Source organism: Armigeres subalbatus, chromosome 2 (genome assembly GCF_024139115.2).
Source record: "Armigeres subalbatus isolate Guangzhou_Male chromosome 2, GZ_Asu_2, whole genome shotgun sequence".
Lineage (NCBI taxonomy): Eukaryota > Metazoa > Arthropoda > Insecta > Diptera > Culicidae > Armigeres > Armigeres subalbatus.
In genome coordinates, this window is record NC_085140.1 from 82090157 (window position 1) to 82110056 (window position 19900).

Genomic DNA, 19900 nt, shown 5'->3' on the forward strand with positions numbered 1-19900 from the left:
CAATTATTAATTCAATGATGTATATTTTTCATAAGACAAATAAATGTTATTCGCTAGAAGCTTTTGATGTCAATAAATACAAAACAGAAACCTCGTGTTTCTACATTAAAGAAATGAAGTAACTATTACTGTGCTAATAACACACTTTGGGAGGATAATTCATTCACGTAAGGGCCACGTGTAAGACTTCAGTGGGCTGGTTACTTAGTGCGAATGTCGTAAGAAAGGATAGAGAAAACAATATTCAACAGAGAACCAGATAGGGGCCAGCGACTTCATAGAAGGCCCCAAACACGCAGGCTGCACGCGGTGGAATCGGACCTGGGGACGCTGAACGTTCGGTGAAACTGGAGAAACATCATCCTAGACCGACGATTATGGAGCTCTACAATACGTCAGGCATAAGTGTATCGACGCTGTAGCCAACCAGGTATCCAGGTAGATAAGGGCCACGTGTTGGGTCACCAGTAGCCCTGCGACCAAAAGCGAAGGATTGCCAATCCAGAGATGTTTGTCGGTCCGGTTGTACTTGCTACACAATACTCATGCGATGGCGGACATAAAAAGCTTTCAATTAATAACTGAGGAAAGTCTAATAGAATACTAAGCTGAAAAGCAGGCCAAGTTCCAGCTGGAAGGTAAAGCCATTGGAGAAGAAGAAGAAGAAGAAGAAGAAGAAGAAGAAGGGCCACGTGTTTTTTTTTTTTTTTATAGAGGATGAAGGCAAATCTGCATACAGACACCTGAAATTATCACTCAGGAGTGGGGTTGGCGCGGTTGGCATGAGGCCGGACCGCCGGACCCACTAATCCCACCCTGGCTGCTGAAGGTTACTTGAGTTACCCGCTCTTCTAATGCACAAGTCCCCCCGGGACGGCCTGTCAGTATTTCTTCTGTGGGGAAAAGCAGTACTAAGAGTACTCCTCCCAAAACAACACCTTTCACAGTGCCTCTCTTCGATGTTTTTTCATACGTCTGAGCCCTTTGGCTCCCTTATTGGTGCCAGCAAGCACACAAAAGCGTGGGCCCTTAAGCCCTTTACTTTTTTTCCTTGTGCCATTCAGCAACGCATCTACTTTCCTCTTTATTTTTAGAGCCATTTAGCTCTCAACGTGCTCGCAAGCTATTCAGATAGTCCCCGGCGGCGTATCTATCCTACTCCGACGTGGAGTCCCCCGGCGGCGGAAGCTCCCCCGATACCGACGACGCGCATCCATGGAAGGCTGTTACATTACCAACATTACACATTCACCTGGTATGCATGTTCATAGATCCGCTCAAGTCCTACGCACATTCTCACTTCAACGGGTGACCGGACGAGTGCCGAGGTCAGGCCAGAGATTCCGGGTGGAGATAGCTTCCGGTTCAGTGGTGCCCCGACGACCCGAAGCAGGTGCATTCACGCGGCACGATCTACTCAACTGGTCCCCGGCGGTGGACCTAGCCTACTCCGATTAACCGATTTCCCATGAACTGCGCCTTTCAGCTTCTTGCTTAACCGATGAGCCATTCAGCTCTCACCTTGGTCGCGGACTACTCGGATAGTCCCCGGCGGTGGATCAATCCTACTCCGACAGGGAGTTCCCCGACGTCGGAAGCTCCCCGTAACCGACGACCCGTCTCAACGGGTGACCGGGCGAGTGCCGAGGTCAATCCAAAGATTCCGGGTGGAGATAACTTCCAGTTCAATGGTGCCCCGACGACCCGAAGCCGGTACATTCGCACGCCACGGTCTACTCAGCTGATCCCCGGCGGTGGACCTAGCCTACTCCGATAACCGAGTTTCATTTGCCTTGAGCCATTCAGCTCTCACCTTATTCATTGAGCCATTTAGCTCCCGCCTCGGTCGCGATCGCGAACGACTCGGATAGTCCCCGACGGCGGATCTAACCTACTCCGACGAGAAGTTCCCCGAAAGCGGGAGCTCCTCCGAACCCGGCCGTTTCGCCACGTTCTGCGGCTACGCGCTCGCCGCAAGCTGAATACAGTTGCGACGCTGTCGTTCCCATCCATTATCGACATATATATTCACGACTTCCACGACTCATGGTCCGCTATCCGTAACGGCTGCCTGCTGCTGCTCTATGCGCCAACTTCGTTGCAGGATGTCGGCTATCCTGGACGTCGCTCTTGCAACCGCTCTCCACTGTTCTGGGTTCTGGCACATTTTATGACGATGTTATCGGTGTTGGTGTCCGTTCCGCATGCCCCCAACATCGCACTCCTCTCCGTTTCGAACCGAGGACATGTGAACAGGATGTGTTCAGCCGTTTCTGTCACGTCTGGGCATTGCGGACAGGTGGGAGAAGCCGCGTGACCAAACCTGTGTAGGTACCACTTGAAGCATCCATGGCCTGTTAAGAACTGGGTCAAGCCAAAGTTTAGCTCCCCATGAGGTCTGCTAATCCATGCCGACACACTTGGGACTAAGCGATGGGTCCACCTTCCCTTAGGCGAGTTGTCCCACTCTCTCTGCCATTTGGCTACCGTTGCTGCCTTTATATTCCTTCGAGCGTTATCGGTGCCCCTGAGGGCGTAGCACTCCTCGTCTTCCTCTACCACCAGTTTGATAGGCATCATGCCCGCGAGTACACATACCGCTTCGCGAGATACGGTGCGATATGCGCTGATAACTCTCAGGCACATTAGCCTATGAGTACTCTCCAGCTTTCGCACGTTGCAGTTTACGCTCAACGCTGACACCCAAGCTGGTCCTCCGTATCGTAGTATTGAAACCGCCACGCTTGCCAGCAGCTTGCGCTTGCTGGAGCACACCCTAGAGTTGTTCGCCATCATCCTCGATAGTGCCGCTATCGCCGTCGACGCGCGCTGGCAGGCGTAGTCGACATGACTTTAAAGCTCAACTTATCGTCGAGCATCACCCCAATTGTTTCAGAGATCTCTTGGAGGTGATGTCACAGCCGCCGACTCTAATTGTCGCCTCCTGAACCGATTTCCGATTGTTAACGACTATCATCTCCGTTTTATGATGCGCCAACTGTAGCTTCTTGCTGCGCAACCATTCCTCCACTAGGCTGATCGAATAGGCTGCATTCAATTCGACCTCTTCGACGGATTCTCCGTACACGGTCATGGTTACGTCATCGGCGAATCCCACTAACTTGACTCCTGGCGGGAGCTTCAACCGCAGCACGCCATCGTACATCACGTTCCACAGCAATGGACCCAAAATTGATCCCTGTGGGACACCTGCCGTGATAGGGGCGGTAGCCAAGCCTTCGTCTGTCTCGTATATCAATAATCGATTCTGAAAGTAGCTTCCCAGAATCTTATACAGCCCTACCGGTACTCCCAGCCGAAGCAACGAGTTCGCGATCTCCATCCAGCACGCACTGTTGAATGCATTCCGCACGTCGAGTGTTATTACTGCGCAGTAACGTATACCGCGCCGCTTGCATTCGATGGCGACCTTTGCAGTGTCAACCACCGATTTAATGGCACCCAGAGTGGACCTTCCTCTCCGAAAGCCGAATTGCTCGCTCGATAATCCTCCTACCTCCTCGACGTACGGCGACAGTCTGTTCAGGATTAATTTCTCCAGTAGCTTCCCTACAGTGTCTATAAGACAGATTGGTCTGTACGCTGAGGGGTCTCCTGGTGGCTTGCCAGGTTTCGGTAACAGGACCAAACGCTGTCTCTTCCATATATCCGGGAATGTCCTCTCGTCCAGACACTTCTGCATGGCCAACCTAAACATGTTCGGGTTAGTCGTTATGGCTGCCTTCAATGCCATATTCGGGATCCCGTCCGGACCAGGTGCTTTACTCGGGTCGAGGGACTTTGCCACCGTCAATATCTCTTCTACCGTCACCCTCTCCACCGCTTCATCATTTGCTACCCTCGCTGCTGGCGGCCAGTGGGTTGGGCCGTGGTGCGGGAATAGTGCCTCGATTATAGTCTTCAGCCTCGTTGGACATCGCTCGGGAGGAGCCAGTGCTCCTCTTGTTTTGGCCATCACCACCCGATAGGCGTCTCCCCATGGGTTCGAGTTGGCGCTCTGGCACAGTCTGTCGAAGCAGGCTTTCTTGCTTTCTTTGATGGCCTTGTTTAGAGCCAGTCTCGCTGCTTTGAATTGCTCGATGCGTTCCTCCCTCACTTCCGCCAAGCGTGTCCTTTGCGTTTTTCTTCTAGCCCGGAGACAGGCTGCTCGAAGGGCTGCAATTTCATCGCTCCACCAGTATACCTGTGGCCTGCAGTTCCGTGGTCGCACCTTCCTCGGCATGGTCGCGTCACAAGCTCGAGACAGGACCGCAACCAGTTCGTCGCCGCTTAAACTTCCCGTGTTTTCTTCCAGACCCATAGCTTCACTGAAGGTCCCACCGTCGAAGTGGGCGACCTTCCACGACCGGGTTGTGGGAGTAGCTCTCCGGCTTTCTCTTCTTGCCTCGCTGCCTATCCTGTACCGGATAGCTAGATGGTCACTGTGGGTGTAACCGTCGTCGACCATCCACTGCATATCACCGACCAAACTTGGACTGCAGAACGTTACGTCTATTATCGATTCCACTCCGTTTCGCTGGAAGGTACTTTTGGAGCCTTCGTTGCACAGCACGACATCCAGCTTGGCGAAAGCCTCTAGCAGCGTTTGCCCTCTCCGGTTAGTAAAGCGACTTCCCCATTCTATCGCCCACGCATTGAAGTCTCCTGCAATTACTACTGGCTTGCTACCCACTAGGTCTGATGTTAGCCGATCGACCATCTCGGTGAATTGTTCTATCGGCCACCTTGGTGGGGCGTAGCAGAAGGGCCACGTGCACAGCCTGACAAGTGTAGGGGCATAAATGGGATCCTTTGGCCAAATTCCACTTGGCCGAAAGTTGTTTGGCCAAATGGGTCATTTGGCCGAAAGGGTCGAATGGGCGAAAGAGTCGTTTGGCCGAAAGGGTCATGCGGCCGCTAGGCTCATTTGGCCGTAATAGTCGTTTGACCGAAAGAGTCATTTGGCCGAAAGGGTTATTTGGCCTCACGAATCATTAGGCCGAAAGGCTAATTTGGCCGAAAGGGTCGTTTGGCCGAAAGGGTCATTTGGCCTAAAAGGTAGCTTGGCCGAAAGGGTCATTTGGCCGAAACGGTCATTAGGCCGAAAGGCTAATTTGGCCGAAAGGGTCTTTTGGCCGGAAGGATCTTTCGGCCGTAAGGGTCGTTTGACCGTAATGTTCATTTGGCCGAAATGGTCGATTGACCGAAATGGTCATTAGGCCGAAAGAGTCATTTGGCATGCACCATATTTGAAACCGTCTGATCGAGCTTTGGTTACTCGTGTAGACCTTAAAGCCTTACTCCAGGAATTTCTTGGATGGCCAAGAACCTATGCTGTGGACACATTTTATTCTATGCATCATAAAGGACATGTACCATATTTGAAATAGTCCGATTGAGCTTTGGTGACTCGTGTAGACCTTAAGGCCTTACTCCTGGGTTTTCTTGGATCCCTAGTAGCACAGTTCTGACTGATCTGGTTGTATCAACTTATATATGACTGAATTTGATCATAAATGAGTCACAGAAACTCGTTTATGACGAGTGTGTTTCTCGGGATGACCAAGAATCCGTGCTGTGGACACTTTCTATTCTATACACCATAAAGGTCATGTACCATATTTGAAACAGTCTGATCGAGCATTGGTTGCTCGTATAGATCTTAAGGCCTTACTCCTGGGTTTTCTTGGATGACCAAGAACCTGTGCTGTGGACAATTTCAATTCTATGCATCATAAAAGGCATGTACCATATTTGAAACAGTCTGATCAAGCTTTGGTTGCTCGTATAGACCTTACACACTTAGTTTTTATTTCTGCAGCTCGGCAAAAACCCGCACAGCCGTGCGTCTGCAAAATAAAAAAAATGATATTTCGGCAAAAATGACGTTTGTTCGCTGGTTTTCGGCAAATTATTTGCTGATTTTCAGCATCTTTGACAGAAATCTCGGCAAAAACCATGATTGGTGGGGCACAGCTGTGCGAATCTCGGTAATAGTTCAACATTTTGCTGATATCCCGGTAAAAAAAATTAAGTGTGTAAAGCCTTGATCCCGGGTTTTCTTGAATGACCAATAACCCGTGCTGTGGACACTTTCTATTCTATGCATCATAAAGGTCATGTGCCATATTTGAAAATGTCCAATTGAGCTTCGGTTGCTCGTATAGATCTTAAGGCCTTACTGCAAGGATTTCTTGGATGACCAAGAACCTGTGCTATTGACAATTTCCATTCTATGCATCATAAAGGTCATGTACCATATTTGAAACAGTTCGATTGAGCTTTGGTTGCTCGTATAGATCTTAAGGCCTTACTTCAGGGATTTCTTGGATGACCAAGAACCTGTCCTGTAGACACTTTCTGTTCTATGTACCATATTTGAAACGACTAAAATAAATACTCCCCCTAAACAATTAGAAAATTCCCATAAGAAAATAGAAAATTGCCAATAAAGAAATCAGGGTATGAGCAATAAATAAATATAAAATTTCCACAAATAAAACAAAATTTCCATAAACAATTAAAAATTTTCCACAAAACAAAAATATATGAGCACTTTTAAAAGCAAAACTAGCAATTATAAAAGAAGAATTTTTCATAAAGAATTAAAAATGTTCCACGGAAAAAATACAAATTTCCATAAATAAATCAATATTAGCAATAAAAAATAAAAAAAATTTCCACAAAATAAATATATTTTTTCCATAACAAAATAAAAATTTTCCACGAAATGATGAGCATGAGCATGAGCATGATTGACCGCCCACGGTTGCTCCTCCGTTATTGCCAGGTCAGCTGTAATTACACAGAGAACCAACAGATGATGTTTGGGACTAACATCATCCTCAATGTGTAAGAACTGGTGACCCAAATATTAAGCAATACCAGCGCCGGCCGTGTCCGAATGCAGGTCAATTAAGGAATGGGTAGGAGAATGTTGACGTGATACTCGCTTTGATGGAAGCCGACGAGTCATCTGCACTTCCACGAGAAATCACTGGGATGTTGGATACATAGGGTAGGTATTGTAGCAGGGTTCGTTTTGGTAAACGGTTTGCCGTGTGAAGCGGGTAGGTTGATGAGGTTTAAACAAAGATTCAATCGAACGCGCACTGATAAATCGACTTAATAACCGCACAAAGCAGAACAACAGGTTTCGATGAGCACACGATCGCTCTGCGTACTAATACAAACACGATAGAACACGCACTTAATTTTTATTTGTTAATCAATTTAATTACCCGCACAACGCAGAGCCAAATATCTCAATGATCGTGCGATCGTTCTGCTTATTAGAAGAAACACGATCGGACGCGCACCAATGTTTCATTTGCTAATTAACTAATGCACCTATACAAAGCAGAACAAAATATTTCGAAGATCGCGTGATCATTCTGAATTTGAAAATTAAATTACTCGTTCGCACAACACAGAACAAAACAATTTGGTGATCGTTTTGAGCGCTAGATGTCCCTACTATTAGGAGATGGTCCCCCAGTGCACATAAGCGAAAAACTCTCACGCAAACCAAGTGAAAAAATGTGTGTATAATGGTTATTATTTTCGTGTGGATTTAGCAATCGAATTATAGAGATAAAGCATGATAAAGTGGACTAGAACATGAACAGGTGCTGGGAATTGGGACAGGTTTGTCGTTGGTGGTCTTTATGTTGAACGATTTGCTGTGATTAAAACTTTTTATGATTCTTTAATTGTTCATCCATCGCGAGGATAAACAATCAATCGCTCAAAGTGAGCGAGTGTTGCTACTAGAGACCGAGAATACCTCTGCATCTCCACAATTTACCACGCAAAGGAAGGTGCATTAATTGGGTCGGGCAATCAATAACATAGATCGGGATTCAATATGGAAAGTGATGTGACCTATGCAACTTTTATACAAAAGTATTAGCATTTCCCTATTTTGTTCAATTGTTCATCCCTCGAGAGGACAAACAATCACCCGCTCAAAACGAGTGATTGGTCATTTTAATTTTGGATCAAGCGCCAGCGTAATCATTTCTTTAACGTAAGGAAAGTAGAAAAAAGTGGGATTGAAATTGAAAATAAGGAAATATTTACGGTTGCTCAACCACATCGATAGTAATCTTGATTGGTTTGTTTCTAGTTATTACTGTAAACAAGACTTGAATCTTTGTTTTTTATTGATACTGTTAATTGGTACTGAACATATTTTTATTTCCAAGCGTTTATATTTATGTACAATGGGTCTGGGGGGTGAGAATGGGTCAGCGCTCTCACCGGCAGTCTGGAGGTCGTAGAGCAAAATCGTTCAAAAAGGTCTTTTATATTTTAGTCTTCCCGCCCTCAGATACATTAAATCTATTCTACAAGCATTCTAAGTAGTTGAAACAGTGACTCACTCTCACCCCCATTTGACCCATTGTCACCCCCGACGACGGTATATAACAACAGTGTAATTCACTTTATATAAATTCATCTCAACGGTTATGATAAGGAATAATTTAGAAAAATCCGCATCAATAACTATTATTTGATCGAATAATATTATTATACTAATAGAGTAAACAAAAAACTAAAAACTTATGAGTTGGAATAAGATTGAAAATTTTGAAAAAAAAATTAAACAAAATAGTAAGCCACACGCATAACCGTCCCATGTTCCAAGGAATCCCAGCAGACATGAGACACACATGCGTATGACCGAAGTAAAGCTGTTTGACAAAACCATCAGATAATATAACTGAGGTAATGTTGATGTTATACGAAGGGACAAAATATGATGTACTTAGCTGCAAACCCAAAGAGTTTGAGTCCTTCAGATCCTGTTTCTCCGATTGTTAAATTGAGCCATTTTCGTTCAGCAAAACCAGGCCGATTTTTTTCTTAAAATAATTTTTAACACGACCATCTAAGCTCCACAATTGTCCTACTATAATAACTCGGCAACCTCTCGGCAACTCGGCAAATCACATATTATCCGGAATACAGTGTTAGCAAATTCAAGGTGATAAATTATACAAATTAGGAAACTTGAAAAATTGTGACACTTCAATAAAAATTTTCCACGAAATGATCAATAAAAAGCAATAAAAAAATAAGAAAATTTCCATAAAGAGATATAAAAAAGCAATCAAACTGTGCTTTTTTTCCATAGATGACCCCTTCTTTAAAAGCGTTTAAAGTTCATGTAAAATTTCATCAGCTTTATTGCTTTTTTGTATTTTTGTTCATGGAAATTTTCTTATTTTTTCAATTGTTCTTTGTTGATTATTTTGTGGATTTTTTATTTTTTTATGGAAATAAATATGCGGAAAATTTTGTAATTGTTTATTGCTGATATTGATTTATTTATGGAAATCTTGTATTTTTTTCGTGGAACATTTTCATTTCTTTATGGAAAATTCTTCTTTTATAATTGCTATTTTTGCTTTTAAAAGTGCTTATTTATTTTTGTTTTGTGGAAAGTTCTTAATAGTTTATGGAAATTTTGTTTTATTTGTGGAAATTTTATAATTATTTATTGCCCATACCCTGATTTTTTTATTGGCAATTTCCTAATTGTTTATGGAAAATTTCTAATTTTAAATGGAAATTTTATTTAGCTGCCTATTTGAAACACATTCTATTCTATGCACCATGTCATGTACCATATTTGAAAAAGTCCGATTGAGCTTCGGTTGCTCGTATAGATCTTAAGCCCTTACTGCAGGAATTTCTTGAATTACCGCGAATCTATGCTGTGGATAATTTCTATTCTCTCATCATAAAGGGCATGTACCATATAAACGGTCTGATCTAGCTTTAATTGCTCGTGTAGACCTTAAGGTCTTACTCCAGGGATTTCTTGGATGACCAAGAACCTATGATGTGAACACATTCCATTCTTTGTATCATAGAGGACATTACGTTCGATGGATCTTTAATTACGCGATTTTAAAGCCTTACTCCAGGATTTTATTGAATTTTAAATTTGCTGAAGAAAATAATGATTTGGCTCCGTAATGCACAAGGTTACTTGTGCCCACCAAATAAATTATAAAATCAACATATCTTATATGCACACTTTAGCTTTAGCTAAACTTAATTATAATTTTATCAGCTTTCATTTCGAGAATAGGATTTTTTTAATTGATTCTTGATTCTTCTGTCAGTTTCTTTGCTGTTTGTTTACGTTTTCTGACTGGTGCGTTTTAGCCTCGGGGTGGCGCGTTTCAACCCAACGATGCGGGAATTCGATCAAAAATGCAGCACCTAAAAATAAAATCGTTTTCTGACAATTCAATTCGTTTTTCGTCCAAATTTTTATCCTATAAATTTTCGATCATTATCATCGTCAAATTCGAGAATTTGCTTAGAGGGCGCATATTGACCGCTGTTTTTTGTAGTAAGTCTCTGACACTCATGCTTCACTCCAACCCACCCCCACCTCGAATAACCATATAGAATCACGTGATTCAATTACATATCCCTAAAGAGGGATCGAACTTGGGCATTTTGTATTCGTTCAATTTTCATAAACCTTAAACCACCCACTAGAAGTCATCCAATAAATAACATATTAAATATTAACTGGCACAAGAAATTTTCCAGAGACGAAAATATCGGCACATGCCGCGTGACACTGGCACATTGAGCAACATTCAATCACCTCCGTGTTTGACATTTCGTAGGACAACAAACCACGTGCACCCATATCGTGACTGTGCCAATTTTGCTGCTCGAGCATAAATCAAGAAGTCGCCGATGTCGATGGTACCTTGGCTCAGGGAAAAACGTCTAGTACCAACACAAAGTCCTAAACCGTCGGCCGTCTCCAATGTTCTAATGCTGCAGTTCTTCTCCACCTTCCACCCACCCTCTCGCACCATCGTTCCACAGTATTGGTGAAGTTAATGATTCAATAAACTTCTAATGAGCAGATCATTAGTGTTCCACTTTGAAGTTGGAACTTCAACCTGGTCGCTAAAGTCACGGTGGTGGTACCTCACTAATCACAGCTACTCTGAATAGAGTCATTTGCAAGTGGAGAATATTTATCTGTTTATTCATGCGACTCGTCATGTTCAAACGGCACAAATAGCGTACTCTGTTTCTCTGATTGATTCCTTGGCAGGGGGTGCTCCAATCGGATCTCATTTGCATGCCTTCCGATGAAACTTGAATGCATCAAAGCACAGAACATAGGTACTGCGGTTTCTTTTCAAATTGAATCGAAACATAAACCGACGCCGACAGAATTGTCGTCCTCTGGCTCGTATGCTGCTGCGGTTCTTGATCCGTAGCATAAAAATATTCAACTCATAAATTAGCATGAAAGAATAGCCATCATTAAAAGTCATGTGGCGCGCTGCAATAACTCGCACTTGGTTGAGAACTGCCTAACCGCCACGACCTATAAACCGTAGGAACACTTGTATTTAACCAGCTTCGAGTATTACTTCTCGGCTAGTCATTCATGTTGCGGGAAGGGCTATTTACTGAGAAGATTTGTGTGCACATTATGTTCGCCATCCTAACCTCTCCGCTAGTCTCGTGGGGGCATAAGTTTCTCGCAAGCCGGAGTATCCCCTCAGGAGAATTCTCGTTTCGCTGCATACCTGTGCAAAATTCATCCAAAACTCCACAGCTGCAACCGATGCCAGCGACGACGACGTGGTACGGCGGCGCGGCGGTGAGAATCGTTTGGCCATGGGCCTCAACGGAGGTCGATCCAACTGGTGATTATTAAATTGACCCCCCGCATGTTGGAGTTCCAGTTGCCTGAATTCGGTCGGAGCCACCCGACCCGACGGAGGAGATGTCAGTCACGATTCTCATCAAATGGTGTTCGTGTCAATAATAGACGGCTACAGTTCCAATACAACACATTCAAGAGGCTTCAACTCGGGAACAAGTGGTTAAGCGAACATAATGGCAGCCTATCGCCAGAGATAGCAGTAAACAATTTGTAAATTGATGCTCGTTGTTGAAAGGCTAAATGTGCAAGCACACCAGAAGGTACAGAACGAGCATAAATTTATTGTAGACATTATGTACTTGAATCTAAAATAAAGGACAATGATCGTATGTTTGTATATTAAGTAAGTGTGGATAGTACTTGCATGGCAAAACAATCCACCAACGGCAATTTTCATCATTTTGAAAACCAATAATTTTACTCTGTTGATAAAAATAGCGTATTTTGTTTTGCGTAATGCATTGGTGATGATTGATGAACTTATGGCCCTTTAGCTTTTTCAAAATTTTGTTTAATAAAATACATTATTGATGAATATTTGCGCCTACATCTTTAGATATTGAATATGAGGCATTCCACGGGGGCATGTCAGTCGATCCTGAGCGACCATTTCGAAAATATTTGAAACTCTGCACAGTTTTTCAATTTCATCTAAATCGTCATTTTTCGATATCAAATCTTCATATTGAGTCACGACTAACTTTTCAAAAGGGTGTATGTGAAAATGGTTCAAAAATATTTAAAAGCTGCACAGCAAAACGGAATGTTCGATTGTTATGATTTTTCAGCAAAGTTAGACAACTAAATGGTGATTCTTAAGAAAATGTGCACAGTAAAAAAAAATTTTTTGCCTTTAAAAATATCATTTTGTCACAAAAACTCAAATATCTCAAAACCCTATCTTTTTTCGAACGTAATTTTTTAGGAAAACGGTCCATTATATTAGCTATCTACCATAAAAATTTGGTGATGGTAAACTAATAAACAAAAAAGTTATGACATTTCAAACATTTCACAATTTTCACATTTAGTAAAAAAATTTTTTCTGTGTAAGTTATTTCGAGAATTGCAGTTTGATGCAGATTTTATTGTTAAGGGACGTGATTTAAAACAAGTTGTTTTCATGATATTTTGATTTAATTATTCATAGCATCTATAAGAAACTTAGACACGATCCAGTGTTGTGATCAAAAGTATTGATAGTGTCATAATTTTCATTGCACGTGACTGGCGAAAAATTCTTTTAATAGTGTTGAAACCTGTTGATAATAACGTTGATAGAAACATATCAGAAATGTTATTTTTAAGACAAAAGCTGCAAAATCAAAGATTTATATACACGTGTACGTCTATAGTTTACCTGCAAAAATATACCTCTTAGAGAATAGACTTTATGATCGGGAGGAAACGGGTATCTTCAACAACAACAAATGCATGATAGGTACATACCATGACAATGCTCACGAAAAAGCAAAAAATTACTACTACTAAGGTTGTTAAAGATCTTATAGTAATTTTTTCTTCAGTCAAGCAAATGACACCAAACTAGTCAGTAAAAACTTAAAAGTGATTTTGTTTATTGAAATATTACGAACAACATGAGTAGCCGCTTTCTCAACTGTTGTAGGCCGTTTGATGGAAAAAAAGTGTTCAAAAGAGTTACGAAATCTCACCGAAAGCACCATAGATAAACTGAAAGCGACTGGTTATGCTCCAATGTCCACATTGAATACAAATTTACGCATTTGCACGTCCTGCCGTCTAAACGTTGACAAAAGAGCAATCTGTATATCATCGGTTGAGCAGAGCGCAGGAAGTTCGAAAACGACAGCAACTGAGGAATTGCCAGATGTATCGACAACAACTGAGGAATTACCAGAAGTATTAAGTGCTGAGAGCCTTGCCACCATACCATCAGCGAAATCTGTTTCAACAAATCAATCGGAAGATGAGTGTATCCAAAAGGTCAACATCGAACGCTTTAACGAGGGCATAGCTGGGATAAAAGTGACTCCGATTAAATGGAGTAAGATGGACTACGTTTATTACCCGGAGAAAAATACCGTGAAATAAACGAAGCTGTACGAAGAAACCTCTTCAAATTAGGACCTGATGATGTGGAAAATACAGACTACGATGAGGTAATTATAAATATGAAGGAAAGGTTCTCGAATGCAGCCACGACAAGGAAAGAAAAATTATTGATTTTGTCGATGCTGCCAAGTTCGTGGTTGTAGATATCATTAAGATAACGTAACGTATAATTTTAGAATTATTTGTTTAGGCAATAAATAATATTAAAACACTGCACAGATATAATGAACAGCGGTTAATTGATTCGATATTGAATGAAGTTATTATTACTGCCAACACTGTTCATTATAAGCTTGAAATCTTTCAACGGAAATTATAAAGCGGAAGTTCGAAAATGACATTCGAATAACGGAGCAAAAGATACATTCAAAAAATTGTGTCGCGCCGCTTGGCGTGGAACCGACATGAGTCAGTTTATAGAAGAAAGTTGTGACGAACGGTCGTGAGTGGCAGTGAAAGAAAAAAGTAAAGATGGCTTCCGCCGACAATGGCTCAGTCAAGGATTCGAAAAACGCTCCCGCGGCCAAGTAAGTTTATTATTATCGCTTTTCCAATATTAATAAAAAAAAAAAAAAGGGTGCTATTTGATTAATCAGATGTGGAAATGCCAGAAAAATAATGAATTTTTTTTCCTTTTGACTTAAATTTGAATTAAGTGACAATACGTCAGTAGCGCAGTAAAATCGGGTTTATATAATTTATTTTAAATGTGCATTACTAACGAAAGAGAAACTAATATTTGGAAATCTAGAAAAATTGTTGCATTGAAAGCGTATTGTTTACAAATGGCGATTTTTATGTGCAATTTGAATGTTTTCAAAATGGCGGCCTTATTGGAACAAGCTACTAAGAAATAATAATGAAAAAAATTTCCTTTCCACTTACATTTGAATTAAATGACAATACGTCGGTAGCGCAGTAATATCTGGTTTATATAATTTATTTTAAATGCGCATTACTAATGAAAGAGAAACCAATATTTGGAAATCTAAAAAAAAAAAGGTTGCATTGAAAGCGTATTGTTTACAAATGGCGATTTTTAGGTGCAATTTGAATGTTTTCAAAATGGCGGCCTTATTGGAACGAGCTATTGATTCTACGGAAGTAATAAATCCAACCTTCGAGTGGGTTGGTGTGTCTGGTAAGAGGCACTTGATTCGGTTGGATCAGACAGATATCCTGCGGTTTAACTAAGTGCAGAAGCTTTACATAGATTGAATAATGTTAGCCTGATAAGCTTCCATTATACAATTGGCCTTATGTTTAGCGTGTTGACTTAACTTGACCGGAAGGATCCTACGAGAGTAATAAATCCAACCTTCGAGTGGGTTGGTGTGTCTGGTGAGAGGCACTTGATTCGGTTGGATCAGACAGATATCCTGCGGTTTAACTAAGTGCAGAAGCTTTACATAGATTGAATAGTGTTAGCCTGATAAGCTTCCATTATACAATTGGCCTTATGTTTAGCGTGTTGACTTAACTTGAGCGGAAGGATCCTACGAGAGTAATAAATCCAACCTTCGAGTGGGTTGGTGTGTCTGGTGAGAGGCACTTGATTCGGTTGGATCAGACAGATATCCTGCGGTTTAACTAAGTGCAGAAGCTTTACATAGATTGAATAATGTTAGCCTGATAAGCTTCCATTATACAATTGGCCTTATGTTTAGCGTGTTGACTTAACTTGACCGGAAGGATCCTACGAGAGTAATAAATCCAACCTTCGAGTGGGTTGGTGTGTCTGGTGAGAGGCACTTGATTCGGTTAGATCAGACAGATATCCTGCGGTTTAACTAAGTGCAGAAGCTTTACATAGATTGAATAATGTTAGCCTGATAAGCTTCCATTATTCAATTGGCCTTATGTTTAGCGTGTTGACTTAACTTGACCGGAAGGATCCTACGAGAGTAATAAATCCAACCTTCGAGTGGGTTGGTGTGTCTGGTGAGAGGCACTTGATTCGGTTGGATCAGACAGATATCCTGCGGTTTAACTAAGTGCAGAAGCTTTACATAGATTGAATAGTGTTAGCCTGATAAGCTTTCATTATACAATTGGCCTTATGTTTAGCGTGTTGACTTAACTTGACCGGAAGGATCCTACGAGAGTAATAAATCCAACCTTCGAGTGGGTTGGTGTGTCTGGTGAGAGGCACTTGATTCGGTTGGATCAGACAGATATCCTGCGGTTTAACTAAGTGCAGAAGCTTTACATAGATTGAATAATGTTAGCCTGATAAGCTTCCATTATACAATTGGCCTTATGTTTAGCGTGTTGACTTAACTTGACCGGAAGGATCCTACGAGAGTAATAAATCCAACCTTCGAGTGGGTTGGTGTGTCTGGTGAGAGGCACTTGATTCGGTTGGATCAGACAGATATCCTGCGGTTTAACTAAGTGCAGAAGCTTTACATAGATTGAATAATGTTAGCCTGATAAGCTTCCATTATACAATTGGCCTTATGTTTAGCGTGTTGACTTAACTTGACCGGAAGGATCCTACGAGAGTAATAAATCCAACCTTCGAGTGGGTTGGTGTGTATGGTGAGAGGCACTTGATTCGGTTGGATCAGACAGATATCCTGCGGTTTAACTAAGTGCAGAAGCTTTACATAGATTGAATAATGTTAGCCTGATAAGCTTCCATTATACAATTGGCCTTATGTTTAGCGTGTTGACTTAACTTGACCGGAAGGATCCTACGAGGGTAATAAATCCAACCTTCGAGTGGGTTGGTGTGGCTGGTAAAAGGCACTTGATTCGGTTGGATCAGACAAATATCCTACGGTTTGACTAAGTGCGGTTGAATTGAGTAATAGGCTTCTATTTACTTACCTGACAGTCTCCGCGAGTATGAGTGCATCCTTCAGCTATAGTAACTTGACATGGGTGACAGGAAGTTGGGCTCATTTTCAATAATCCAGGTATTTGGCACTGCCAAGATCCTGTAACGTGGTCAGTCATTGAAATTTGATTTAGCTGAATCCGATTTACTTCCAAATCCAAAAAATAGTATCAGCGATTGAGATAACGATACAATCGGAGTAAGGGAAACTAAAAAAAAAAAGAACACGTATAAATAAATTAGTACATTAAATATTTTAATAGTTTGGGCTTGCATGATTCCTAATAAATGCGTAGAAGGAAACAAGAATATGTGCTGAAAAATACCATTTAATTAACACATATATAATAATGGTCTGTAATAATAATGGTAATGGAGGTTTCGTTAATATTCTGTTAATAGGAAAATCACGAGACAGTCGGCTAAGGATTCATCTCTTTTGATGAGAGAACTTGCAGAGGAGAGAAAACGTAACGCAACGCTGACGATTAAGTTAAAAAAAGCTAAAGCCGGGAATCGGCTGTCCGATAAGTCATCGGGAGAAGGTAGCTTCGTACGAATGCACTCTACGATGCGGGAAGACAACTCATCCAGCGAACACAATTCCATGCTTATGTCGTCGATGAGCAACCTGTCGTTCGCCTCCCTTCAGGTACCGGAGTGTAAACCTGTTGAAGGAGAGGAAGAAATTGACCGCAACTCTTACGAACAGTGGAAACGATTATTGGAAGCTTCTATGCAGTTAGCCGGAGTTATTGATGAACGAACAAAGATGAATATCTTCCGCATCAAAGCTGGTAGTAAACTGTTGGACGTGCTTGATGATACAGAAACGAACTTTGACTCCCCGGATACCATGTCTCATCCGTATTCAAATGCAATACACAGGCTCAATACGTTCTTCGGATCACGAGACTACGTTTTCATGCAACGACAGAGACTGAGAGCATTAGTTCAGAAACCTGGAGAATCGGACGTGAAGTACGTGAAGCGAGTCATATCAGTAGCCAAGCTGTGTGATTATGGAGACTCAAACGTGGCTGAACAAGTAGCTGATACCATTCAGTCACATGCCGTCAACCGGAAGGTGCGAGAAATCGGTAGAAAAATCCTGAGAAAAGGTGGATCACTTGCTGATCTTATTGAGAAGGTACGAGCTCACGAGATGGAACATTTGAATGAAGAGATGTTTGCTCGTAACCACGGAACTACGTCAGCAGTAGTGGCTGCTGTTTCTGATAACAGGTCAAGATCTCCCATGTCAGCCACATATGGCGGAGGTACGTTCAGGTACAGTCAAACTGCTCAGCGACCATTTTTCGATAAAACAAGAGGAAGTCGAGGTAGAAGAGGAGTTGGTCGTCGAGAACTAACCAGAGTTGTGACGTCACGTATGGAATGTTGGCGATGTCTCAGTAGGTATCACCAGCCATCAACATGTCATGCAATTGATAAGGTATGTCGCAATTGTCATATCAAAGGCCATATCGAACGAGCGTGCCACCATAAACCATCCCAACGTGCGGTAAAGCGTCGTAACAGCACCGATGACGAGGATTCATCAATTTCTAAGAAGGTTGCGACGGTAAAAGACGAAGGAAATCCATCGGAAGAAATCGTAAGTGAACCTGCAACGGGATAAATTAAGTTGTTTCGTTTATTCAAAACCAATTTGTTTTTTTATACGATATATATATATATAATTTCCTATGATTTTCTAAACATGAATTCGAAATAAAATGCAGAATTACTTGGATGAATTTAAATATGTTCATATTCATTTGTGTGGGTTCCAGGATACACAGTCGACTCATATAGTGAGCCTGAACGATGAGAGCGTACCAACCAATAGTCAGATTGAGAATATTACAACTGAAGATAGCGAAATCAAGAGTGTGGGTCTCAATGTTTTTTTATTCAAATATGAAAACACGATAACAATGCAAATTTTGTTATGTTCTAGATGTTCGAACCATCTGTTTGGAGCATTGGAGGATCGCCCACCAGAAATGGGATAATTGTGGGATGCATATCTGGAATGAAGATTTCGTTTCTCATAGATTCGGGTGCGGATGTAAACACGGTTAGTGGAGAAACATTCGAAGAGCTAATGAGCAACGATAAGACAAAATGTGCTATGTTCTGCGTCAAGAAAGGCACAGACAGACCGCTTAAAGCTTACGCGTCAAAGGACGAAATTTCGGTTTTGGCAACTTTTGTGGCGGAGCTGGTCATCAGCGATGACCGACCACGCTACATGGAAAAATTCTATGCAGTGAACGGCGCACGATCACTTCTGGGCAGAAATACGTCTATTCGATATAGTATTTTGCAGCTCGGACTCGATGTTCCTATACAGACAGAATCGCAATTCGACTATCCTGGGGAAATTCTCATGCTATCTTCAAATAAGGAATTTCCCAAGTTCAATGTGGCTCCAATTGTCCTTAATTATGACAAAACTATGGCTCCGACTAGAAGAATATTCACTAGCATTCCACCGGCGTTTAAATCTGAGACAGAGCGGCGTCTCAACGAGCTGTTGGTATCTGGAATCATTGAACGCGTTATTGACGGCATGGATAAATCTTTCTGCTCATCCTTACTTGTCGTGCCCAAAGGAAAACACGATATTCGGTTGGTTGTTGACTTGAGGGGTCCCAACAAGGCTATAATACGTACACCGTTCAAAATGCCAACGCTCGAGTCCATAATGACTGACCTTCCAGGATGTAAATGGTTTTCCACCATAGATCTGACGAGCGCATTTTTTCATGTCGTGCTTGATGAGAAGTCACGGCATCTCACTAATTTCTTTGCTGGTGACGGGATATATCGTTTCAAAAGGCTACCATTCGGCCTCACAAATGCACCTGATACATTTCAAGAAATCATGCAAACCGTGATATTGGCAGGTTGCAATGGTGTACGAAATTATCTTGACGACGTTTTAGTATTCGGTAATACTAAAGAGGAGCATGACCAAAATTTGCGTGCGGTGATGGATAGACTTCTTGAGCATAATGTTTGTATCAACGAGGCAAAATGCGTCTTCGGTAAGCCATCAGTCAAGTTTCTTGGGTTCCAAGTAGGCCAGGAAGGATTAAGACTGGAAGAAGAAAAACTTAAAGCAATCCGCGAGTTTCGGAAACCAGTGAACCAACAAGAGGTCAAAAGTTTCCTAGGGTTGATGAACTTCGCTGAGAGGTTCATTCCGCATAGGGCCGACAAAACCGAGAAAC